Source organism: Eptesicus fuscus, chromosome 9 (assembly GCF_027574615.1).
Source record: "Eptesicus fuscus isolate TK198812 chromosome 9, DD_ASM_mEF_20220401, whole genome shotgun sequence".
NCBI classification, from domain to species: domain Eukaryota; kingdom Metazoa; phylum Chordata; class Mammalia; order Chiroptera; family Vespertilionidae; genus Eptesicus; species Eptesicus fuscus.
The window spans coordinates 634,065-661,089 of NC_072481.1; the positions used below are offsets into that span (position 1 = coordinate 634,065).

Below are 27,025 nucleotides of genomic sequence, written 5' to 3' on the forward strand. Positions count from 1 at the left end.
GTGCAAAGGTTAAATATAGTTTTACTAGAGGCCCCGTGCACGAATTTGTGCTTGGGTGGGGTCCCTCAGCGTGGCCTGCGGAGATCGGGCCCCAGCTCATGCCCCCAGCCTCGCAGCCCTGTCTGGCACCCCGCCTTGGCCTGGCGCTGCCCGCTCAACTGCTTCACCATCTCACTGCGGTCCGCTCCCGTCAGGGCCCATCAGGGCCGGCAGCATCTCCACTACCACCCACTGACAGTGCCGTGTCACTGACACCCGCCATGTTCTGCACCGCCTCCTGGTGGTCAGCGCACATCACAGCTAGCAGTGGAACCACCACCCAAGGGGACAATTTGCACATTAGGCTTTTACTATATAGTATTGCCGTGGCTGGTGTGGCTCAGTGGATAGAGCGTTGGCCTGTGGACTGAAGGGTCCCAGGTTCAATTCTGGTCAAGGGCACATGCCTGGGTTACAGGCTCGATCCCCAGTTGGGGGCATGATCAATGATTCTCTCTCATCATTGATGTTTCTCTCTCTCTCTCGCTCTCCCTTCCTCTCTGAAATCAATAAAAATATTTTTTTAAAAATAGTGCTTTTCCTTACTAGGAACTGAGCCCACAACCTGGGCATGTGCCCCTGACCAGAAGCAAACCAGTGACCTCTTGGTTCATGGGTCGACTCTCAATCACTGAGCCACACTGGCCAGGACCCCTTCTTTTTTTTTTTTTTAATCTTCATCCGAGGATATGTTTTTATTCCTTTCAGAAAGAGAAGAAGGGGAAGAGAGAGAGGGGAAAAACATCAATCAGTCACTTCCTGGATGTGGCCCAACTGGGGTGACTGGGGATTATGCCCTGACCAGGAATTGAACCCCAACCTTTTGGTGTACCTACCGGATGACACTCCAACCAACTGAGACACCTGGCCAGGGCCCTTTCTTTTGAAGCATACATTTATCATGTTTGATAACCCCCAGGGTTTACACAATGTAATAGAGGCTCCTGACCTTGGTTATGCAGCAGCTGCTAAGCCGGAGTTCTGAGTAGATGTTAATTTCCCAAAGTCTCATCCCTCTTGTGTGGAGACTTTCCCTCAGACCCCCCAAGTCTCTACTGATGACACCCCAGATACTCAGGCTAGAACTGTGCTACCAGTATAATAGTTATTAGCCACGTGTGTTCTTAAAAACTAATTGTACTAAAACTTAATAAAACTAAAAAGTCAGTTCCTTAAGTCACACAAGCCCCATTTCAAGTGCTCAATAGCACATGCAGCTAGTGGCCACCATAGTGGACAATGCAGGTTATAAAACATTCCTATCACTAAAAAAGCCTCCTATACAGGCTGATCTAAAACGAAGGAATGACAGCTCTGGCTGGTGTGGCTCAGTTGGTTGGAGCGTCGTCCCATGCACTGGGGGTTGGGGGTGGGGTCATGGGTTCAATTCCTAGTCAGAACATGTGCCAGGTTTCGTGTTCAATCCCCAGCTGGGGTGTGTATGGGAGATAGCCAATGGATGTACCTCTCACACCCATGATTCTCTCTCTCCTTTCCTTCCTCCCTCTCTAAAATCAATTTTAAAAATAAAAAGGAAAAAGAAAAAAGCTTTTTAATTGGGATAAGAGAATTTTCCATTTCCAAGAGTGGGTTTTTCGCTCTTCTGCACTCCAATGCATACAATATCATTTAAGAAATTAATATAGAGTGAAAAGGTGTATTTGTTATATAATTGCACATGCTAAGTTTTTAGTCACTATATGAACAACAGAAGATGCATCCTTAAAAGGCTGCTCTGCTGTTAAAAAGAACCGTTCACCCACGGACGTGAGCCTCCAAGCCGCAGTCCTGTTTGGGAGAGTCAGCTCTGTCGAGGCCATGGACAAACGCTGGCACTGAGGCTGCGGTCCAGCCCCTCAGAGCTGAAGGGTTAGGACAGCTACTGGGCAGCTCAGCGCCCTCCCTGAGTGTCAGGTGGTAAATGATGGCAGACCTGTGTGGTCACTTCCTGTCTTTTAAGAACATGTAAAGCAGGCATGTTGGGTGCTTACTGATTCACAAGCACATTTTAAATGCCTGCCATTCAGTGTTAGACACCACGATTCTATCGATTCCCAGAAAAAGTTCCCCCTTTCCCTTCTCATCTCTGGGTCTAGAGCAGCCACCCCCAAACACACATGCTAGCAGTTGAGTGAACAACTCAACCAATCACCCTCCTGTCCATTTTCAGGAAGACTACCTAGAAGCTCATTCGGTTCCTCGTCCTGTGGCACTTCTCCCACCCCCTCCCCCACCCATCCTGAGCTTCCTGATGGACACTCTCAGGTCGGAGAACCAACCCCGCCCACATGAACAGCCCACCTGGTGTGCCCTCTGCTTCCAACCTGGGCTGGGTTAGGGAGAGCCAGAGACGAGGCCTCACAACTGGGCAACTACAGCTTGAGGTGAATCCCATCAAGTCAGTAATTGTGGCCAAGCAACGCGGTCAAAGCAGGGGGGTGACCAGATAAAGCCTCTTGGAGGAGGTGACATTCAAGCTGAGACCTAAAGGATTGAGGACTCAATGGTGTAAACAGCAACAGGAATGGAGATGTCAGGTGGACAGATGGACAGACAGGAGTCCAGAGGTCAGAAAGGCTGGGGTGGAGACATAGATTTGAGTCACCAAAACCGCCTGTAAGTAGCATTAACACAGACAGTGACAGACGGTGACAGACATGAGCACCTAAGGAGAGCCCAAGGCCCACGCCCATCGCCAGGCAGAGATGTAGGGAGGCAGACAACCCCTGCAGGGGCACCGAGGACAAGCGCGGAGCGGGAGGACCGGGAGCTAAGGGAAGTGTTCCGGGAGGGGGTGGTCATCCATGGAGTCCAAGGCCATAGGCAGGCTGTGCTGAAACAGAAAGAAAAGAAAGAAGAAAACATCTCCGAGAGCTCTCTTCCCTCGAAATCCGCAGCAGAGGCCCTACAGCCGAGGAGAAGGAAGGAGATGGACAGAGGCTCTCAGATGGATTTCCGGCTCCGCAATGACCTGGAAAGCCCAGTCCGACTCCTCAACTTGGGTTCTGAGAAACTGGACCCTTACAAGGCAATTCCCTGTTCCAAGTTTACGCAGTGGTTCCTTCAACCTGCGGCTGAGACGTTCATTTTACAAGCTTGGGTGTGAAGGGGAGGCGCGGACGTGAGAGACAGTTAGGGTCACAAGAACAGGGCCAAGGACAAATGAAGCTCTGGGCACTGCAGTGGGTTGAATAGTGTCCCCTGAAAATTCTTATCCACCTGGAACATGGAAATGTGACTTTCTTTGGAAAAAGGGTCTTTGCAGGTATAATCGGTTAACTTAGAAGGAGGTCATGCTGGGTTAGGATGGGTCCCAATCCAGTGACTGGTGTCGCTACAGAATGGAGGGGAAGGCCACGTGATGAGAGGCAGAGAGGCATCAGAGGGAGCACCCGCCAGCATCTCGACCTCGAGGTCCAGCCTCCGGAACTGAGAACAGGTCCTGCTGTTTTAGCCACTCGGTCTCTGGTCACTTGTTACAGCACCCACAGGAAACAACAGGGTAACACTTCAGAGCCAAGCAGAAGCAGCCCTGCGAACCTAACACAGGACCACAAAGACCGGAACCACAGGCTGGGTGTCTGGGAAGCGCGAGGAGAGGAGGAAGCCAGGCTGCAGGGGACGCACAGTGGCACCAGAGCTAACCTCTCAGTTCTTGCGCACGCTTAGCCTGAGGTTAAGCATTTTATGGGCACCCTCTCTCGTAACCCTCACCACTACCGAGATGAGAAAACCAGGCCAGAGGCATTAAATCACGTGCTCAAGGCCTCAAAGCCGAGCGCTGGCAGAACAGGAAGTCCAGCCTGTGGGCATGGCCGACGACAGGCAAAGGCAGCACTCGCTTGCACAGTAGTCACTGACGATGGGTGACATCCAGAAATAGACACAACACGGAACAAAGCAGGAAAATTAGAACTGAGAACCCTGTAAATTCAGTGTGCTCCCCAACGTGCGGGGATATTTTCTGCACACACGTACTCCAACAATACAAAAGACAAAAGGAAAACACAGAATCCTACTGCGTGGTTACTTCCTGAAAGGAAATTATACATTTTCCCCTTACTTTTACATTCCTAATTTTCTAAAACATTTTTATTATTAAAGGGCAAAAGCTGAAGATAAAAACAGACAATATAATAGTTTTATTGAAGAGGACATCTTTCTAGAACCACATCGGTGTCTCAGGAGGTACAGAACAAGGGCCTCGAGGAACGAGAACAAGACAGGTGGAGGAACTGAGGCAGTGGCAGCAGATCACCTGTCCAGGGAGTTCAATTTTGGGGGGCAGGGGAGTAAGTTATATAAGCCTGGGGCCTGTGTGCAGGCGGAAGAGGAGCCCCTGAGGAAGGAGGACAGGTGGAATGGTTGGTAAGTATGTTCTCGCGCTGAAGAAGACTCCTTTAACAAGAGAGGAAGGAGGCAGGTGCAGCCAGAAGTGAGATGGAAGGGGAGGGAGCGGCCAGCTGGTGCTAGAAGGTCGCTGTGTGATAATTAGAGCACAAGCCCTGGAGGCAAACCACTCACGTTCACACACGGGTTACGGGTTCCGGGTTCCGGGTTCCGGGTTCCGGGTTCCGGACTGACCTTGCCAATTACCTAATCTCCCTGCCGGGTTAGCCTCTGCGCAAGGGGGCTAGCCAAGGTACCGGCCTCCGAGTTGGCGTGTGGACCACACAGGAATCACACAGCATCCACCCCATGGTGCCTGGCACAGCAAGCACCTCACAAACACGCGCTAACAGCACTGGGATCAACAGGCCGACGTGCAAGTTCATCTAATGCCACGGGAATGCCAGCTCGAGGGCCCAGCTTTGAACGAACTAACTCCAACAGGCAGACCTTGAGGTGCTCTCCCAACACCTCTACTTATAAAGCCTACGCCAAGGGGAGTAGCCTGCCGGGCCTTCTGCCTCTGCCCAGAGAACCACTCCCTGGCTCACTCTCTTCCCGCCTCCTGCCCTCTGCGCAAATGCTTCCACCACCCTTTAAATGGCCACTGGGCCTTCCTTTCAGCTCTGCCTGTCCCCCAGCTGAGAGCGGACACTCCTCCCACCAGGCAGGCGGGGTCTCGTGGCCGTCACCAGCTGCTCCCTGGCACAGCCGAGCCTGGCAGAAGCATGGTATTGAAGGTACCCCTGCCCCTTCATAGGGTCCTTTCTCTGAGCAGCTGACAAAGCTCAAGCTGTCCCATGTGAGAGCAGGCAGAACAGAGCCTCTTTCGAAGGCACATGCCCTGCCCTGCACCCCTTTCCTTCCCTGCCTCCCTGCACCCCTGTGGATCGGCGGCCCTGGGGAACCTTGTCCACCACACTCCTCAGTCTACCTCTGACTCTCAGCCACACTTGCTACCCTGACCATTCTCTCCCCAACACCCCAGAAGCCTCTCTGCCTGTAGGCTCTGGCCTACGCTCGGGTGTCCGTCCAACCTCTGATCCCGTCTTCATGAGCTTCTCTTCCTCTGCCCATCCTCTGCTGCCGTCCTGGGGCTGTGGCAAGGCCTCTTCTCAAGCTACACCAATAGGTCTCCAACCTTTAGAAACTCTCGGGTTCCTCTCCCCAGGAAAGGGCACCGTCCTGCAACTCTAAAGCTGCACAGGGGGAGGGGGGAACCACACTGCACAGGGGGAGGGGGGAACCACACTGCACAGGGGGAGGGGGGAACCACACTGCACAGGGGGAGGGAGGAACCACACTGCACAGGGGGAGGGGGGAACCACACTGCACAGGGGGAGGGGGGAACCACACTGCACAGGGGGAGGGGGAAACCACACTGCACAGGGGGAGGGGGAGCCAGGCTGCACAGGGCGCAGCCTCCAGCTGCGGGACCCTCGGTCCCTGCAGGCACCCTGGGCCGAGGCCTTGACGTGCCCTGCCAGGTCAACCACCACATGTTCTCCAATCAGTGCCACTCAGATGGCTTGGTCTCGGGCCTTTACCTTAACTACTGAGGATCCTGGGCTTCTGTTTATAGGCTTTTATCTATGGATATCCACTACATCAGAAATGGAAAGAGACATTCTAAAACTGTCTAATAAGCCTGTTTGTTACATGTTACCACACAGAACATTTTTACAAAATAACGAGAAAAAGAACTGGGTGAGAAGAGCGGCAATACTACGTTACACGCTCTGCCAGCCTCCAGAGGAGAGCAGAACCTCACTTCAGCTTCGCGCGTGACCTGTCGCTCATGTTTTGGTTGAAGTGCACGAGGAAAATGCAGCCTCACGGACGGGGAGTCGGAAAAGGCAGGCGCATTTTATCGGTGGATGTCTTCCTGGATACCACGTCAAAACTCCGCAGTGGTATGTTCCTGAAGGCAGTCCTGCCCTGAAACCTGAACTACGTCCCTTTTTCGTACGGCTACATGGCACGCTAGGTTCCCCCCATGCTGGCGCTCTCATGGATCTTCCAGTTTGTGAGGGAGCGGCATCACACACAGGCAATTGGAAAGTATCGGTTCACTTGGTTAAGCACATCTTCCAAACGCAGCCACGTTTCGTTAGGTAACGTTAAAAGCCTTTCGTTAGCATTCCCGCCGGCCTCCTAGGAAAGCTCTTAGCTCCCAGCGCAGAATGCTTTCCCAAACCCTCATTTCCACTGGGAAGCTCAATGTCAGCACTGCTGACAACCCTGTCATTCTCCTTGAGGACCTGGTGGGCTTTGTTCTTTTTCAAGAAAATACCTGCCAATACCCTGTGTAAACAGCCATCATTTTGTCAGCTGTCCCCTCAACTCTGAACCCCAGGGCATGCGGGGCTCCAGACTCAGTTGCATCAGTGCTTCGGGCCCACTTCCCATTCCATCTCCCAGACAAGCAGGAGGACGGGACTCGCTGCCGTTAATTCCAAGAATTCTGATTACTTCATCAGGACATTGAACTAAACTGGATTTTTTTTTTTTTGCCACGAGTTCCTGGTGGTGAAGAATACACGACTACGGTAACTGCTGTGCCTGGTTTGACCACCGCCTAAAGACAGCCCTTTCACCCACCGCTGCGTTCCTCCCATCGAAGCAAACACCATCCTAATGTGACTCTGAAAGGAGCTGGGACCTACTGGACCCCTGCGGCCCCCAGGAGTGCACCGATCCCATTTTGAGACATCTTGCTCTAAGCAGTGGTTCCTCCCAAGACGTCAATCACCACCTGAATAGACAACTCTGAAAGGCCCGCCTCCACCAGATGGCTCCTCCCGAGCAGAGCACCACACTCCAGCGTACACAGTCAGTGATTCCACAACTATCTGCCGTGCGTCCTGCCTCAGGGGCTGGTACCACTGCAGTGAAGCAGTGCCTGTCCTCATGGAGCTCAGAAGTAGCAGGGAGGTCAAGCTAAGGGCTGGGAAGCAAGGTAGAGATTAACGAGATGAGAATGCCCTAGGGAGGGCTGTCTGTCCACAAGAGCCTCTGAAGAACTCGGCAGGGGAGGAGGAGCAAGTGTAAGGACTGATGCACCCTGGATGCATGGGGTGGGACCGCCTCCTCAAATCCTCCAACGCAATACGCATCAATCATCTCCCACCAAATGCAAAACAGCCACCCGGATGCCCAGGACAGAACCCTGGGGTCATTGCTCCTTCCTCACCTTCCATTCAGCCACCAGCTGTACCACCCTGCCCAGACCCCTTCCTCTCCACACCGGCATGGGCATGGGCCAAGCTCAGGTCCACGCGGTGGTCCTGATCAGGTCAATCTCCTCCTTCACACCCTTGTCAGGCCTCACAGAGCGAGCGAGCCCTCAGGAAAAAGCGCCAAGTCTGTACCAAGGCTCTGACCTGTCAACGCCACACCCTCTCCACCCTGAGAACTCCCAGCCCTGGACGCGCCATTGAGCTCTCCCGATCACCCACTACACACTGGGTGCCGGGGAGAAGGGGGAAGGGAACCAACCGGCTGCTGCGTGAAAACACTCAGACCATCTCCTCAGCCTGAAACACTCCTGCCTGCCAGACAGGCTCCAACTGAGCGACCCATCAGGCCTCAGCTCTTCTCCTAAGTCAGCGCTGAGCTAGGCCAGGTTGGCTGCCCTGTGACCCACTGGCCTTTCACTTCTTCCTGCCTGCTTGTCCGGCTCCCCATTAAACAAACTCAGTAAGGCCCTGGGCGGCGCCCCTTCTAGGACAGTTTATAGCCTCAGCACCCAGCAGAGAAAGTGCTGAGTAAGCATATTTTTACAGCTTCATTGTTGGAAGTTTTGCATATGTCCCCCTTTTCCCCTCCTTTACCCCTTCCAGCCCACCCTGCTGAATAAGCATTTCTTAAACAAACTTCAGTCACAGTATTGAGAATACATAAAAAATACTTTGTTATCTTGTCACTAGTTGTCAAATGAAGAAATGCTAAGAAAATTACAATAGCCAGGATTTGGAAGCAGCCCAAGTGCATTAGATGAGTGGATTCAAAAGCTGTGGTACATTCACACAGTGGACTACTACTCGGTCATAAAAACGAAGGAAATCTTACCCGTTGCGACAGCTTGGATGGACCTGGAGAGCATTATGCTAAGTAAGCCAGTCAGAGAAAGACAAGTACCATATGATTTCATGTATGTGTGGAATCTAATGAACAAAATAAACTAACAAACAAAACAGAAACAGACTCAGAGGCAGAGAACAGACTGAGCGCTGTCAGAGGAGGTTTGGGGGCTAGGTGACAGAGGCAGTGGAGGAAGAGGGTAAAGGGGGGATAAGTGGTGATGGAAGAAGGCTCAGGGCAGCAAAAAGAAAGACGCATAAAGAAGTTTTGTGAGATCAAAAACATTCAGCATCATACAGGGGGAGGTCAAATCACTAAAAAATAAATAATTTTACTAATTTTCAAAATGAATTAGAGGATCGAAATTATCATAAGAAGGTAAAGAAAGCCTTTCAAGCCCTAGTTGCTTTGGCTCAGTGGACTTTAAGGGTCCCAGGTTCAGTTCCCGGTCAGGGCACAGGCCTGGGTTGTGTGCTCCATCCAGAGTGGAGGGGTGCAGGAGGCAGCCGATCCCTGATTCTCTTTCATCATTGATGTTTCTATCTCTCTCTCCCTTGCCCTTCCTCTCTGAAATCAATAAAAATATATGTTTAAAAAACACACACACAAAATGCAGTGTGGCTGTGCATGAGAGAGAGAGAGAAAGAGAAGAGAAGAGAAGAGAAGAGAAGAGAAGAGAAGAGAAGAGAAGAGAAGAGAAGAGAAGAGAAGAGACGGGAGGGAGGGAGGGAGGGAGGGAGGGAGCCTTTCCAGACAAGATGCGAGCAAAGACGGGGGAGAAAGGGAGGTCACTAAGGGACGGGGTTTGCACAGCTGCCGTATACACCCACCCCTGAAATAACACTCCCCTGGAGCCATTAGGAAGAAAGAACACACAAGTCTCTCAGGAAGCTGTCTTCTCATAACATCAGCTCCATCACCACAGTGAAAGCAGGGCCACCACTTGCACAGGGCACCGTGGACCGGGCACGGGTCTGAGTGCTCACACATGACGCCCACCCAGGAAGGAGGTGCGGGTATGCCTGACTTACAGATGAGGAGACAGACAAAGATGTCTTTTAAAAAACTCACCTCTCTCTCCCTCTCCCCCCGCCCCCCGCCCCGCCCTCCTTCCTGTCTCTCTAAAAAAATAAAATAAAATTGCCCTAGCCAGTTTGGCTCAGTGAATAAAGCATCAGCCTGTGGACTGAAGGGTCCCAAGTTCGATTCCAGTCAAGAGCACATGCCTGGGTTGTGGGCTCAATCCCCTCTCCCTTCCTCTCTGAAATCAATAAAAATATATTTTAAAAAATAAAAATAAAAAACACACCCAAACCAGCAAGTTACAGAACTGGGTTCTAACTCAGGGACTCTCAGGCCTCGCAGAAACGAGTGGATCTCTCCCTCCCTAGAATTCAGAAATTATTTTTACGTTCCTCCAACAATGTTTTAGAAACCGAATGGAGAGGCTTTACACTCTCTTGTCTAATTAGAAAGTGTCCAGAATTTTTAAGCTGTAGTTTATTTTTTTAATATATTTTATTGATTTTTTACAGAGAGGAAGAGAGAGGGATAGAGAGTGAGAAACATCGATGAGAGAGAAACATCGATCAGCTGCCTCCTGCACACCCCCTACTGGGGAAGTGCCCGCAACCAAGGCACATGCCCCCGACCGGAACCGAACCTGGAACCCTTGAGTCCACAGGCTGACGCTCTATCCACTGAGCCAAACCAGCTTCGGCAAAGCTGTAGTTTATTAACTACAGTGTCTATAATCCTCACTGGGAATACATTTTATAATTGCCACAGGACTGAGACAGAAGACACATAGATACACATAAACACACAATTACCCAGAAGTAAACAAGAATATGTTCAACCAATGCCCTTAGTATTCCAGTCCTGACAGGTTAAAGGAAATATGCTTAGTATATTCCCCCTTGATAAAAAGCACCATTTGGCTTGGAGCAGCTAATTATTAAACCATATAACCTTTTATCAAAGGCAATATAGGTTTAACTGGATAGTATCTCTTTTTGTTAATCCTCACCTGAGGATATGCTTTATTTTTTTATTGATTTTAGAGAGCGAGGAAGGGAGAGAAACATCGATGTAAGAGAAACACAGATCAGTTGCCTCCCGACTAGGAATCGAACCCGCAACCTTTCTGGCACAGGAACAATGCTCCAACCAACTGAAGCACCCCACCAGGGCTGGATAATATCTTAAGAATTACCTTAGCCTGGCGGCATGTCTCAGTGGTTGAGTGTCAACCTATGAACCAGAGGTCACTGTTCGATTCCTGGGCAGGGCATATACCCAGGTTGCAGGCTCAATCCCCAGTAAGGGGCACACAGGAGGCAACCAATCAATAATTCTTTCTCATCATTGATGCTTCTATCTCCCTCTCCCTTCCTCTCTTAAATCAATTTAAAAAAACACACAAAAACCACTAAAAAATAAAAGAGAATTACCTTAGCCCTGGCTGGGGAGTTCGGTTGTTGGGAGCGTCGCCCCAATACACCAAACTTTCAGTTTCAACCCCCAGGTCAGGGCACATTCAGGAACCAACCAATGAATGCATAAATGGGTGGAAGAACAAATCGAGGTTTCTCTTTCTCTCTCAAATAAATAAATTAAATTACATAATAAGAATTACTTTAGATAATCTTGACTTGGTCTTTTAAACCATTAAGTTTTTAGAAATGGCTTCTCCCCAGAACTGTAATTTAAGAACTCAATTAAGGAAATACTCACTTAAGCCTTTAAGAAACACAGAACACTGCTCTGTAAGTCGGGCAGCCTTCGGAAGGTACAGTAATTTCCATCGGTCCCATGATTCTGACAGCGGGCACTGCCAGAGAACAGGGCTGAAAGTTGTAAAAAGCTCTCAGCACCCCATTAACCCACTGACCAACTCCAACGGCTACAATTGCCGGGAGTTCTTCAATGAGAGTTCTGGAACCAAACTCACAGCTTTAAAAACAAGTGGTACTCTGGGATGGTGAACACAGAATACAATGTACAGAAGATGTATAACAGAATTTATTGTACACCTGATCCCTATATAATGAGTAACCAATGACACCCCAATAAAACCAATGAAAAAGAAAAAAACGGGCACTCCATTCCTTTTGCAGAACAATAAGATGTTCCAGTACTCAATATATACACCTTCTGCCCTGACTGGTTTGGCTCAGTGGATAGAGCGTCAGCCTGGGGACTGAAGGTCCCAGGTGTGATTTCAGTCAAAGGCATGTACCTTGGTTGCGGGCACATCCCCAGTGGGGAGTGTGCAGGAGGCAGCTGATCAATGTTTCTCTCTCATCAATGTTTCTAACTCTCTATCCCTCTCCCTTCCTCTCTGTAAAAAATCAATAAAATATATTAAGATACATATGTGTATACATATATATATACATATTTATACATATATATATATATACACACCTTCTCCATAAATATTTAGACAAGTTTCTTTCTTTCAAAACTGTTACACATTCAGTTTTGTAAATTACTTCTCTGATCTCAGTTTGAATTTTAGTTTTTTATCCCCTCATTCTATGTTCACAAAACCAAACATTTAATTGAACTATCTACTTCTTAATTTCGCTAACCACTCTGGTCACAAAAGCAAACCTGAACTCGGAATTTACACCAGGGCTAAAAAATCCTAAAACCTTGGGCTCAATGCCTTACCAGACTTACACTAAATAGGGGTTTCAGAATAACAGGGCATGCCATATGGGCAAGCCCAGATAATAAAATTGAGACTATCTATTACCAATCCACTAATGCTAAAAGCCAGAGTGTACACAGTAAGAATTTAATCCAATTCAGAGACCCACGTGAGCCAAATCTGTTGGCCAGAGAAGAAACAATCCAATGAAGAAACTATAGTAAATGCCGATGCTGCACATTAAAATAAAATCAATGTTATTCACTAAAGTATTAGCTACAAAGCCAACTGATGGTGGATAAGTCTACAGATACTCTGAAGACCTTTCCCAAAGATATTTGAGGAAATAGAACTTTTCCAATCAAATCAGTGAATAAAAGATAATCAAAGTGACTAGGCATGAAAAAGATTTTCTTGAAGAGGTTTTATTTCTTTTTAAATTTCAATCCATCTTCTACAGCCTTTGGCAATCATTTGAATCTCTTCTGAGATTAATTAAATCTGAGGAAACTCACTTCCAACTCCCCTCAAAATCAGAAGTAATTCGAGATATAAAACAAAAAGAAATCTTTATTAAGGAATCATTAAAGTTCATTCCATTTAGTACTTGTCTGCTGTAAATTCAGATATCATACAGGAGGGATGGTTTTGGCCTAGTGGCTGTGTTCATTTAAGAAAGTGTCAATTCTGAGGCAAAAGTGCAGACTTAACAATTTCCTCTATAGGCGCACTTTTTTTTTTGTTAATCCTCACCAGAGGTTATTTTTTTTTAATGTTTCCTTTATATATATATATATTTTTTATATATATATATATATTTTATTGATTTCAGAGAGGAAGGGAGAGGGAGAGAGAAATATCACTGATGAGAATCATGGATCGGCTGCCTCCTGCACGCCCCCCTACCGGGGATCCAGCCCACAACCTGGGCATGTGCCTGACCTGGAACCAAACCGTGACCTTCTGGTTCATAGGTCAACGTTCAACTACTGAGCCACAGCCTGAGGATATTTTTTCCACTGATTTTAAAAGAAAGTGGAAAGGAGGGGAAGAGAGACAGAGACATGTGAGAGGCACATAGATTGGTTGCCTCCCGCAGGCGCCCATCAGGGCCAGGGATCAAACCTGCAATCCAGGCCCATGCCCCTGACCAGGAATCGAACCTGAGACCCTTCCGTGGGTGGGCCAATGCTCTAACCACTGAGCCCGGAAGCCACGGCTATGGGCACACGTGTCTGCTGTAAACTCAGGCATCACTCAAGGGGGATGGTTTTGCCCAGTGGCTCTGGGAACCATCCCAGCAGATGACATGGAGCCTGAGCAAGCGCAGGGAGGACTGCGAGTGAGCCAGGGCAGGCCACACCTTGCTTTCCTAAACTCTCACCTTCTAAGAAAAAGGTGGCAGCGAAAGGCCGGGGAAACCAGCAGCACTGAAGGTGCGGGACTCAGGAAGGACAGGGCCTGGCTGCCCGGCGACACCCACTCCGGCAGCCCTGACTGTTCCAGTGAAATCAGCCAGAAGCTGCCACCAGTTCCCGGGTGGAGGTCTCACTCTCCACGGCGGTGGCACCGGCTCTGTCCCCAGCCACAAGCCCAGTCTTAGAAAGGAAGCAAAAAAGGAACTGCCTGTCCGCTTTGGCATTATGTACCTTCCGGAAGGACCCGGAATAGACCCTATCGACCTTACTGATATTCAAACAAAAACCTTCCTTTCAGATAAAGGACCCTGCACCCCACCTCCACCCCCAAAAAAGGGGACAGCTTCAAATTAGAAAACAAAGTCGTATAGAAATCGGATGGAGGATAATGCTCTAAAGACCTTATCCAGGATCTGGAATTTCCCACAAAGCAATTAATCCTAAAAAATAACGGACATATCTTCTTAGTTAATAATCATCTCATAAGAGACTCTGAAGGATCAAATCTTTGGGATCAGGCTACCGGACAGATAGCAAAATGAAAAATACAAAAAACCCCAAACCACATTCCCCAAACCACAGCTACAAACGCGCCCTCCCCGCCCCGCACACCGCGGTCCTCCTGGGGCGCGCGAACCCCCATCCTCACGACGGCGCTGCCCAGGGAGGAGCTGGGGGCAAAGCCGCCGCTCCCGTGCGCTCGCCACGTCGTGCGAGGGGCGCACCCCCGTGGAATCAGCCGCCGCTCCGCAAGGGAAGCCCCGGAGGCTGTGTCCCGGGCCAGGGCTCGGCCGCGGCGGGCGGGACGGTCAGCAAACCCCTCCCCCACCCTCGCCCGCGGCCCCCGAGACGCCCGCCCGGGCGAAGCAGGGCGCCGGCCCCCGAGGGCTCCCCCGCTCCCCTCCCCGGTGCCCCCGACCCCGCACGGCGGGCCCCACACCGTCGGGGCGGAGGGTCCGGGAGCGCGCGGCGCTGACAAAGGCGGCGGCGGCGGCCGCGCCATCTTGTCGCGGGGCCTGGACGCCCGGCCATTCATCAGGGCGCGGGGGCCGCGGGGACCCCGGCCCGGCCCTGCCCTCGGCGCCCCCGCCCCGCCGCGCGTCCACCTCCCGCCCACCGCCCCGTCCACCTGCCCCGCACGCAGGCTCCGCACCGCGCGAGGCAGAAAACGGCGAGAAAGGGCTCGCCACGGGGCTGCCTCCCACTTTCCGGTGAAAACGGGGCCGCCCGACAGCCGCGCTGGTGGACGCTCCCCGCACAGCCCCCCTGGGCTCCGGCCTCACACCCCCAAGGCCCGGCGGCCCCGCTTCCTCATTTCATCGTCCCCCTTCACCGCGTCGTTACCGAACCCCAACTCCCGAGCCGCCCGGAAAGGAAAGAGGCGTCCAAGGCTCGACGTCCCCCCAGAGGCCGGGCGCCCCCACCCACGGCAGACCCGCCGCCTTTGTTCTCGCGGCCCGGCCGCCGGCCCCGCGCGGGAGGGGCCCGGCCGCAGACCCGGCCCGGCCCAGGGCTCAGACCCAGGACCCCGCCCGGAATCCCGGCGGGACCCCGCACCCCATCCCGGACCCTGACTGCGGGCCCAGGCCTGGAAGCCAGGGCCCCGGAACCCAGAGCTCGGACCGCAAGCCTGGACCCAGTTCCCCGGACCAGAACCCCGACCTGGACCCCAGACCCCGGCCCCGGAGGCGAACCTCGGACCTGGGACCCCGGACCACGGACCTCCGCCCCGACCCCGGCCGCCGCCCGCAGGGGCCCCCGCCCCACAGACCCCACCCGGGCGGGGCAGGAAGACGCGGCCCGCGGCGGGTGGGGGCGGGGGACTCTGCGGGAGACGGTCGGGGGCCGCCGGGAGGGCCCGGGTCCGGCCGCCCGGCAGGGGCAGCGGGGCCGGGGCCGCGGGGCCAGGCCGAGCGGGGGCCGCCGCGCTCACCTCGGCGCTCGTCCCGCCGGCTGCGCCCGCACCCCGCGCCTCAGCCTCGGCCGCCGCTCCGGGAGGGGTCGCGCTCGAGCCGCTCCGCGGGCGCTGCGGCAGGTGCGCGGCGAGGTTCGGTCCGGTCCCGCGGCGGCTGCTCCTCTCCGCGCCCGCGCCCGCCGCCGCCGCCGCCTCCGTCCGCCCTCAGACGCCTCCAGCCATCGATGGGCGCGGCGGCCCCTGTCCGCAGCCTCGGGAAACCCCACGGCCGCGTCACCGCGCACGCCGCGCGCACGCACGGCCCGGCCTCTCCCCTGGCGCGCGCACGCACGCGAGCTTCCTCCTGCCCCGGCCCGGCGCGCGAGGCAATTAAAGGGGCCGCGCCCGCCCCGACCGCCTCGGTGGCGAGCCAGGCAGGCGCGGGTGGGGGCCGCAGGGCGGGGGCCTGGTCCCGCCTCGCCCCGCCCCGCCCCAGCACCCCGAATCCCATCCCGCACAGGCGCCCGCGGCACCCTGCCCCGCCTGCGCCAGCCCGGGCCGCCCTCAGCCCATGGGTCCCAGGAGCTGGCCGAGGTCGGCCTCCAGGGCCCCGCGGGGACAGGGCCGGGCCGGTGCGGGCCGTGCGGCCTCGGGGTCCTGCGGGAACGGCCACCTGGGCGGGGCGGGCGGGGCGGACAGGGGGAGGGATGGTCAGCCTGGACTTGCGCTGAGAGTCAGCGGGCGGCCGAGGGCGGGCATGGACCCGTGGGGCCGCGTCTGCAGCCTTTGGTTTCCTGGCCCCGTGTCCCCGGAGCGACCGCCCGCCACCTCCCGTCCTCCCGGCTGCTTCCTGGCTCCCGGCTCCCGGCTCCAGCGATGCCCCGCCACCTGCCCCTGCACCGCGAGGCCTGCAGCCCGACCCCAGTCACCACCTCTAGGCCTCAGCCCGGCCACCCCCTCCCTGCTGGGCTTAAGGCACCTGAGAGCGGACCCTCACCCAGGCCACAACCTCAGGGCCCGTCACCCCTCTCCCCACCTGTCTCTGTGTCTGGGCGGCCCTGCAATCCAGCCTGGAGCCCGGACCTTCCCACCCAATGGGGGCTGCTCTCCAGGTCACGGCCGCCCACTGGGCCTTCCCTTCTGCACGCCAACCGACCCCCTCATCCTTGCAGCCCTTCCTCGGTTCCTGGCACAGGACGCTCCAGGCTCATCCCAGGCCTTCCCTGCTCCAGCCCTAAACTCAGCCATTTTCCCAAGGAATCCTGGTTCCTCCTAGTGCTTAGGGGCCGGGATCAGGGCTCCAGCAGTGCTTGGTGCTCCGGGGTGTCATTGCTGTGGTCCCTGCCAGTGGACAGAACTAGGGAGTACATGTATGTACACACACTCACCACCCCCCAGGCAGCCAACTTCCCATGGCCTCGGACACCCCGCCCCCTCCCCCCACAGGGACTCTGGCCTCCACGGAGCCACCAGGGTCCCCACCCCAGCAGAGGGGTTCACCTTCATCAGTGGAGCAAGAACCGAACCAACTGATTGCTCCTCTGGATAAAGCTGGCAGTTCCTATCGCGCCCCCCGCCCTGAAACCTGCAGGTTTCTGTGCCCTCCCATCGCCACCCCCAAACCTGCAGGTCCCTGTGCCCTCCCATCGCCACCCCCAAACCTGCAGGTCCCTGTGCCCTCCCATCGCCACCCCAAACCTGCAGGTCCCTCTGCCCTCCGAGCTGTGGGTCCTCTCTGCTCCCTGCACACAGAGGCCACCACGCTTAGCAGAAGGGATGGCAGAGGAGGGGGAGGAGAAGGGAGCAAGTGGGAATGTGGGTGGAGGCCAACCAGACAGGGGAGCCGGAGGGGTGAGTGGTCTGTGGGGATGGCGGGAGGCCTGGGGGACCCTCAGAACCCTCACCCAAAGACCATGGCGGGCACCAGGCTGCAGGCCTGCCCGAATCGGGGGCCCTTACAGGCCTGGCCCAGGCTCTCGGCCCCCACCATTATCCCGGTCAGCTCTTCCCAATTACACCAGGGCTGCAGGGCAGGGACCCTGGACCACTGCCACCCCGGTGGTTCCAGGGTTTCGGGGGCAGCCCTGGCACCCCAGCTAATCTGTAGGTCGGCAGGGTGTGGCAGCACCTTCCCTGAACTTGCCCTGTGGCCTCGACCTGGAGTCCTCCTTTATGCGTTTATGGATGGGGGTGAGGGGCAAAGGTGAGGGAAGGAGCAGGGGGCCTAGGTCCCTATTCCCAGATCCCCTGTGCAGCCAAGGCTCTCAGCCTTCTCTGCTGTGCACTGAGGGGCCCAGGCACCCCCTTCCCACACCGGTTCCCAGGCCACAAGGCCTCTCGCCTTGGGGCACATGACTGGGGTGTGGTCAGCTCTCAGGAACCCACAAGACCTCCAGGGTCTAAAGGCCACTGTGGGGGCCCGTGCTCTCCCTGCCCTTACCCTCCCTCCCGCCCAGGCCTCCTACAGCTTTGGCCCCAGCTGCTGCCTGGCCCCCTCCTCCACGGGGCATAAATCCAGGCCTGGGGGGGATGGGGGTGAGCTCCTGCCCGGGCGGCAGGAACCCAGGCTCCTGATTTCCCAGCTTCACGCCCTTCCTCTGGAGACGTGGCTGGGACCAGCCTGTGGCCCCGAGTCCACAGCTGCACTGGCCAGCAAGGTCCAGCCCAGGGCCAGGCCGACCGGCAGCTGCGGGGCGGAGCAGGGCCTTGGGGGGAAGGAGGCTGCCTGGGTGCCGGGCTGAGAGCCAGGCCTTCACTGATAACCTGGGGGGCGCAAATGCATAATTTAGACGCCCCCCACCCCATCTGCTCCTCAGCAGGACTCGGCCTGACAGGGAACTAGGTCTTTTTAAACGTCAGTTATTGAAGCAATCTGTGCACCACTCCAGGCCCAGCTTTGAAGGGTCTGGGAGCCCAGGGGGCTCCTGCAGGGTCTGTCGTCCGGGTCCTGCGGAGCGAGGTCTGGCTCAGTCACGTGGGGCCTGGTGCTGCTGCCAGTAAGTGAGGCAGGAGCCTGACCTGCCTGGAGCCCCAGAGGACGAGGGAGGAGGGAGAGGGAGGAGGGAGAGGGAGCGGAATGTAGGTAATCCAGACGCGATAATTAGTCCCCCGGCTTCCAGGCGCAGGGTTTGGTGACAAACGGGGTCAGGATAGCGTAGCTGAGCCCCTGGTGCAGCAGGCAGCGGGGGAGCGAGAGGAGCCATGTGGGTGCTGAGGGGGGCGGGCGGGGGCTGGTGGTCTCAGAGCCCAGGGAGGGGTCAAGGCGCCTTCGGTTGAGAGCACAAACCTCTCTAACAGAGAAGGACGCCACCAGAGCAGGGAGGCGCGGTCAGATCCTAGGGTGGCGAGTGGCAGGAGCTTAAAGCAGCTGACGTGAAAAGAGGCAGCTGCCGGGCTCAGGGAATGAGTCCATGTGCAGATGTTGGGTATCAGGCGTGGCTGGATCCAGGCGTGCCCCGAGGCCGTGAGGCTCCCCACTTGGCTCTGCTCCCACCCCCTCCCGTGGTGCTTCCTCTTCTCTCTCTCTCTCTCTGCCTGGCGGGGAGTGGCTGCCTCCTGTCACCCCCAGCCTGGAAGCCACGGGGCCCCAAAGGCTCCAAGTGGCCTGTGTTAACCCAGGAAGCCTCTGAAAGGCCTCACTCGGACTCTGTGTGGTCCTGGCGGCAGGGGATGAGGAGCCGGAGGAGGGCCCTCCTGGGGCACCCCAGCTCCCACAGCTAAGTGCTGTCTACAGGCTGCAGGGCGGGAAACGGGGGCGTCCTCTCCGCCTGCTGGCTAAACGCAGGACCAGGCAGCGCAGGCCCAAGCTCCGGGCCCGCCCTGCCTCTGGCCTCTGGGCCCTGAAACCGGATGCTGGGTCAGAGCCTGGAGGGACAGGGCTGGGCAGGCTCCAGCCTGCCCCCTGCACTCTGCCCCAACCCTTACAGCAGCCTGGGGGCATCCAGAGTGCCCCAGGGGCAGTCAGTGCTCCCACCCACCCAGCCCCGTTTCCTGTGGGCCGGGCGGCTCCTTGGCAGGGAGGCCACAATTGTTCCCGGAGCTTCCCGCAGCGGCCTGCAGGCGGGGCAGCCGCCAGCCCGGCCTAGTGCGGCTCTGCCCGAGGCACATCCTGGGCCTGGGCCTGGGCCTGGGCCTGGGCCTGGGCGGCTGGAGGCACTGGAAGTGCGACGCAGACACTCAGAGGCCTGGGGAAGGGGGGGGCAGGGTCAGGAAAGGGCACACACAGACACCCACACCAATGCACCCAGAAATGAGGGGCCAGGGAGGCTGGAGGAGAGAGGCAGCCACTTCGCAGGCCAGGTCTTGGGCTCTGAGCCCTGGAGGCCCCTCCGGCGCCCCCGCCCTGCTGCTCCCAAGCCTCCTGTCCGCAGGTTCCCTTGTCTCCCACTTCCAGCACCTGCCAGGGAAACAGGTGCACCTGTGGCACCAGCAGGCGTGGGGGGGGGGGAGGTGTGATGGGGGAGGGGTACAGTCCAGCCCTGGGGATGCCCAGCGAAGCCCTCCTGAGCCCTGTCAGGCCCCCCAGGACAGTGACAGCTCACAGACAGACTCGGAGCTGCCCTGGAACTGTCCTCTCACCCCAGGAAGCTGCCCGAGGTCTCCTGATGCAAAGACGCCACGAGGGGCCGTGTCCAGCGCTGCAGCCACGGGCAGAGCAGCCTTCCCTGAGGGCAGGGGGACAGGGTCCACCAGGACAGGGGCACGGGGGCGGGGCCGTCTCGTACCCCCAGGTCACATCTGTCTGGCCACACCCACCACCTGGGTGTCGGCACATGGCGCCTGGCCCCGGGGGTGCCCGGAAGGAACGGTTCTTTCCTCTGAGCCTTCATCCCGGCTGCTGTCCTGACTGCCCCAAGGTCTCTTCACAAGTCCCAGACCCGCAGGGACTCTCACCTCCAACAGAAAGACCCATCAGCCCGGCCCCGGCGTGGCTCAGTGGTTGAGCGTCGACCTATGGACCAGGGCGTCACAGTTTGATTCCCGGTCAGGGCACACACCTGGGTTGTGAGCTCGGTCCCCAGGGTGGGGTGTGAAGGAGGCAGCCAATCAATGATTCTCTCTCATCATTGATGGTCCCCTCTCCCTCTCCCTTCCTCTCTGGGATCAATAAATATCTCTACAGATAAAAGCCTAAGCGACCAAACGACCGAACAACCAAACGACCGGTCGCTATGATGCGCACTGACCACCAGGGGCAGACACTCAACACGGGAGCTGCCCCCTGGTGGTCAGTGAGCTCCCACAGCCAACCTCCCACAGCTGCCAACCTCCTGCGGCCCCGCCCCCTGGCCAACCTCAAACAGCCCGATCGTCGGCCAGGCCGAGGAACCCACCCATGCATGAATTCATGCACCGGGCCTCTAGTGTGTGTGTGTGTGTGTGTGTGTGTGTGTGAAAGACCCCACCATTCTGCTCCTCCCTTGAGGGGGCAGGTCAGCCCTGTGCCCGAGTGGCCATGTCCCCACCCTCCCCTCTGCTCAGCCCGGCAGGAGGTCTCCACAGGGAACTTCCTCCCCACAGGGCGTCCTGCTTCCCCTGGGCGGGGAGGGGGCCTCTCAAGCCCTGTCCGTCTGTCCATCTGGCTCCCTAGGTAGGTTCTGTCTCGCCAGCTACGTGGGTATATTTACGTTGTGGTAAAATTTACCACTTAAACCCTTTGAAGTGTCCCGTTTAGCGACATTTGCATATCACATGATGGTGCGGCCGGCACCTCCGTCCAGCATCAGACCATCTTCACCGCCTCCGAGAAAACCCCACTCCCTGAGCAGCACTCCCCTCTGCCCCCAGCCCCGAAGCCACTGACCTGCTCTCTGTCCCTGCATCTGGGTGACCTTTCCCGTCTGCGTCCCTCACTCAGCATCACGCTTCCGAGGTCTCTCCACGTTGTGGTGGGTGTTAGGCCTTCACTCCTTGTTAAGACTGGACGGACCACACGTGTTTATCTGTCACCCGCTGATGGACACGTGAGCTGTTTCTACCTTTCGGCCACTGTGATTAGAACTGCTATGAATTGTGCTGCGGCGCCAGCACGGCCAGGGGTGAACCTGAGGGGCAGGGGTGTGTGTGTGTGTGTGAAGGATTAGAAAAGACAGACAAGAGAATAAAGCTGGGGCTAGGTGGGACGCTGCTCTCTGATGGAGAGACAATGCCAGCCCCTGCGAGCCGAGTCTTTATTTTATAGCCGGATTCCAGGAGGCAAAGGAAGGGCGCGGTCAAGATGTTTACAACGTTCTCACGGGTTTTCAATCCACTCAATTACATGCACCTGAACTCTATCAAGCCCACATCACTGAGCCACCTGGGACCACAGGTTCGGACCATAAGGTCAAACTTACAACCATAGCCTTTGGCTGTAATTGTGCTGGGACTTGCACGTGGCTTTGCCACGAGAGGATCATGTCCTGTCATTAGTCCAAGGCTTGAACCTGTCCAAACGCTGTAGCTGCTCTCCACAATGAACACCTGTTTTCAGTTCTTTTGAGCATTTGCTTAGGGGTGGGATTGTGGGGTCTTTGAGAACTCTAACCCGAGGAACTGCCACACCGTCTTCCACGGCAGTCCCACTGGTTTACCCCCCAGCAGCCACACACGGGTCTGATGGCTCCAGGTTCTTGCCAACATTTATTACTGTCTGCCTTTTTAAAAAATATTTTTTAAATTTATTTCAGAGAGGAAGGGAGAGGGAGAGAGAGATAGAAACATTAATGATGGGAGAGAATCATTGATGGCTGCTTCCTGCATGCCCCCGCCCCCCCCACCCCCCCGGCCCACTGGGGATCGAGCTCACAACCCGGGCACGTGCCCTGACTGGGAATCGAACCGTGACCTCCTGGCTCAGCCACTGAGCCACACCGATGAGGCTGGATTTGTTTTTGTGGTGGTTGTGGGGCTGAGAGAGCTCTTGTATATTCGGGACACTAGACCGGTGTCAGATATGTGATTTGCAAACACTTTCTCCTGTTCTGTCAGTTGTTTTTTTTTTTTTTCACTCTGTTGATAGTGTCCTTTAGGTACAGACTTTTAATTCTGATCAAGTCCCATTTACCTCTTTTTCTTTTCTGTGTTGCTGTGGTTTTGGTGTTATATCTAAAGAGCCGTTGCCAAATCTAATTCTATGGAGACTTGCTCCTTCATTTTCTTCTAAGAGTTTTACAGTCTTAGGTCTTACATCTGGGTCTCTGGTCCATTTTGAGTTACTTCTGTGTGCGGTGCGAGGTGGGTCCCACCTCCTCCTGCGGCGTGGCCGCCATCCTCCCAGCGCCATCCGTGGAGGACACTGTTTTCTCCCGCCGTGGCCGTGGCACCTGGTTGGGAACCCTGGACCACAGGTGTGAGGCTGATTTCTGGGCTCCGTCTGTCCCACCGGCCCGTCTGTCTGTCCGTCCGTCTGTCCGCAGCACCACGCTGGTGCAACACCGTGGCTTTGCCGTCGGTTTAATCAGGAAGCGTGGGGCCTCCAACTACGTTCTTTTTCGAGGCTGCTTTGGCTGTTCAGGGTCCCTCGAGAGTCCACGTGATGTAGAAAATAAGCTGGAGCACTCACTCTCTCTCCAGAGCTCTTTCTCGGTCCTTTGAGAATTTGCTTCCCCAGCAATTGTTGTCAGTTGGGTTCAAATAAACTCATAAAAACTCTCACCTGGCTGGTGTGGCTCCGTGAGGTTGTGGGTTTGAGGTACGTACAGGAGGTAACCAATCGATGTTTCTCTCTCTCTCTCTCTCTCTCTCTCTCTCTCTCTTTCTCTCAAATCAATAAACGTATCTTTGGGTGAGGACTAAAAATAAAAATAAAAATTATCTAGAGACTTGAACATTTTTTTTGGGGGGGGGAGGAGATTTTTTATTGATTGATGGATTGATTTTTAGAGAGAAAGGAAAGCGGGGGTGGGGGGAGAGACAGAAACAGACAGACATGGGTGTTTGTTCCACTCACTGCTGCAGTCACTGGCTGATTCTCGCAGGTGCCCTGCCTGGGGAGCCAGAGCTGCCTTGGCCTGCGGGATGATGCTCTAACCAGCTGGCTACCCAGCCAGGGCCGAGGCGTGGACGTTTTTTAAGTCCACATCACTGAGGCACATCTTGGGGTGGCTGGTTCTGAACCCCCACAGGGTCATGCGGCCAGGGCAGCAGGGACCAGCACGAGGTCCAGGGCTGGACGGAGGGGCACGTGCAATGTGGCCAGGAGGCAGGACAGGGCTAGGCCTGGAGTGCCGGGCCTGGGGGCGCCTCAGCAGGAAGGAGGGGGCCCTTTCTGTCCCTCACCTCCGCCCCAGTGCTCCTCCCCCAGGCGCCCCTAGCAAAGCACCTGCTCACCCCACATGGCTGCCACCTCCCACTTCCCAGAGCCTTCCTAGTTACCGGTGCCTGGTTTTGGCTGCAGAGCAGAGACCCCCCTCGCCCTGGCGCAGCCTGGAGAGGCTCTGGATACGGTGGCCGTGCCAGCTGCTGGTGGCACAGGTGTTGCAAGGGGTCTCGTTCCTGGAGGCCTCCGTGTCCCATCTCACTGAGCGCCCTTACTTCCGTTGAACACCCGGGGACACTGTTCAGCCCGGGGTCCCCTCCTTCCCCTCCCCGCCTGGGACGAGGCAGGTGACCCACACTTCCTGATTAAACCGACGGCAAAGCCATGGTGTTGCACCAGCGTGGTGCTGCGGACAAACGGACGGACAGAGGCTGGTGGGACAGACGGAGCCCAGAAATCAGCCTCACACCTGTGGTCCAGGGTTCCCAACCAGGTGCCTCGGCCACGGCGGGAGAGGACAGTGTCCTCCACGGATGGCGCTGGGAGGACGGGCGGCCACGCCGCAGGATGAGGTGGGACCCGCCTGCCTTCCTTCTGCCCTTTGCCCTGTTCGGGACTCCAGCCTGTCAGGGCCTAGGGCAGCCGAGCGCCTCCATCCATCTTCCACCTTCGGAAGTGGAGGTGGGTGCCAGGGGGCTGAGGGGATGTCTGGGTTCTGGTGTGGGCGGGGGGAGACAGCTGTGGGAGGGTCCCTGGGTCCCTCCTGTGCTCCCCTGCCCCTCTGCCCCAGGCCACCAGGCAAGTCAGGTGGGGACCACAGCAAGTGCCTGGGGTGTGTGTTGGGGGGAGACAGCAATTACCCAGGCCCCAGTGCACCCTGCAGCGTCCCCGTCCCCAGTCCCGGGGTTCGGTCCTGCAGGGCCTCCACAGGGGACCTCCACCTGGACTTCAGCTCCCTGTGCTCCAGGGCCCGAGGGCTGTTTGTCTGTCAGGGATCCTGCCCCTGAGGCCCAGCCCGCTGGCCACCTGAGAGATGATGCAAGGTGTTCGCAGAAGGCGCAACCCTGAGCAGGCGGGATGGGGCCAGCCCCCCCTGAGAGGGTGGGGCTGGAGGGCGTGGTCTCGGAGCTCAGAGGCTCTGTGGGCAGGAGGCCTGAAGGGGAAGGAGGAGGGGGGCTGGGACCCCAGGCAGCGGGGTGCTGGGTGGAGCTCGAAGCACCCGTGGTCCCTCCGGGGTGGCTGGGCCTGCAGGCGGGGTGTTTTGTAAACCAGCGGTTGGGGCCCAAGGGTGCTGCCTGGAGCCAGGCCCGGCAGCTCTCACCCACCGTGACGTCAGCCTGGGACTGTGTCTGCAGTTCTCTGGGCTCACCCCCAGGGCTCACCGGCCCTGGGTGCCCCTGGGGGCGGCGGAGCTGCCAGGTCAGACTTCTGATTGGCCCTATTGCCTCCAATAGCCCCTGGGGGCTGTGGCCGGGGTTGGGGTGGTGTCAGATCTTGGGTGGGCACTGAGGTGGGAAGACCTCTGAGGGAGACCACGGGGAGAAAGACCCGCAGAGGGTGAGGGGCTGGGGGTCACCGCTGAGGCCGGGGCCATGCTGCCCGCCCCTGCTGCCTGGCTCTGCCCACCATGGGCCCAGGGGTGCTGCCCCCGAGGCCAGGCTCTGCGCAGAGGCAGGACAGGCAGCACTCCCCTTGGCAAGGGCTTCACCTTTTCGAGCCTCAGTTTCCCGTTTGTGCAGGACAGACCTCCAGGCTCCTGCCCCTGGAACGCGGCTGCAGTCAGGCCTGAGGCTCTGGATGCGTTTGGAATCTCTCAGCTTTCGGACACAAGGACCTCGCTGTGGCCACATTCACACAAGACCCAGGAGGACAAGGGAGAGCCACCGGAACATGGAAGCCCCGAGCCCGCGGAGGAGCAAGGGGCCCAGGGCCCGGGCTGCTGGGGGTCCGCTGTGAGGGGCTGGGGCCTGGACGGGGCGGGGCAGCGCGGGTCCCCAGGCCCCGGGGCAGGCGGCGGGGGTCTCAGCACGCCCGGCCGGGGCCCCTGCAGCACAGCCGCCTCGGAGGCAGCCTGCCCCGGTCCTGCTCGAACGGGGTCCGCACGGGGTCCCCGGGGCGCACAGCGGGGTCGCCCGGGGGCTTCTCTGCGGGCCGGACGGTCGGGGTCCGCGGAGGCTCCGCACCTGCGCCGTCGGCCGCCCCGCGTTCTGCGGACCGGGAGAGGGCAGTTGTTCCGGTTTTGGGTCCTCGCGATGGTGGGAGCCCGAAGCGCGGCTCGGAGGGCAGGGCTTGGAGCCGAGGCAGAACGCGGCCGGGGCGGTGGACTCCGGACGGAAGCCCCGCCCAGCTCCGTCCCAGGGCGGCCGACCTCCAACCGCAGACCCGGAACTGCTGCGGCCCCGCCCCTGCCGGCTTCTCGCGGCCCACGAGCGCCGCCTGGTGCACACGCGCGGAGTGGCCGCCCGGCGCGCCGCTTCCGGGTTAGGGGTGAGTGACGGGGCGGGGCCCACGGACGGAAAGGGGCGGGGCTGATAGGGAGAGGGGCGGAGTCTAGCGAGCCTGGGGCGGGGCCTGGCGACGGGGCGGGGCCGAGTGCGGGGCAAAACCTGAGACCGAATGACGGGAAATGACAGGGAGGGGGCGGGACCCAGCGGTGGGCCGGGGCGGCCGGGGCGGCCGGGGCGGGGGCAGGTGTCGGCAGAAGGTGGGCCAGTGAGGAGGAGGCGGTGTGGGTGAGGCGCCCGGGGAAGACACCCGCCTTTGCCTCTGCAGACGGAGGGCGGACCTCGGCCCGCTCTGGGGGCCCGAACGGGACACAAAGGCCCGGGAAGCCCAACGTGCTCCGCCCGAGCTGAGCGGGAGCCCCGCTCCTGCCTTCGACCTGCGCGCTCTTGGCTCTCGGGCCTTCCTTCTCCGCCTGCGCTCCTGGGCCTCCTGCTCGCAGCCCGCAGGTCCTGGAATCTCTTGGACGCCACAGTCCGTGAGCCAAGTCCCTATAATGATAAAACCTGGCCCTGACCGGTGTGGTTCAGTGGATAGGGCATCGGCCTGCGGACTGAGGGGTCCCGGGTTCGATTCCGGTCAAGGGCATGTACCTGGGTTGTGGGCACAGCCCCAGTGGGGAGTGTGCAGGAGGCAGCTGATGGATGCTTCTCTCTCATCAATGTTTCTGGCTCTCTCTCCCTCTCCCTTCCTCTCTGTAAAAAATCAAAAAATACATTTTTAAAAAATAATAAAATCTGTATGTAATTGGCTGCCTTTCCGTGGAGAATCCTGACTAGCCACATGCAGTGATATTATTCTCC

At 57.2% G+C, this 27,025-nt stretch overlaps 1 protein-coding gene across 1 annotated transcript in view; it reads right to left on the reverse strand.

The window, feature by feature from the left end:
* The window catches only part of GNB1 (G protein subunit beta 1), a 64,912-nt gene extending 49,148 nt beyond the window's left edge, over positions 1-15,764 (reverse strand). The window contains exon 1 of the mRNA XM_054720392.1: positions 15,521-15,764. The gene's annotated coding sequence lies outside the window, so the exon portion shown is untranslated. The remainder of the gene's footprint in view (positions 1-15,520) is intronic.
* Positions 15,765-27,025: the final 11,261 nt, after the last annotated feature.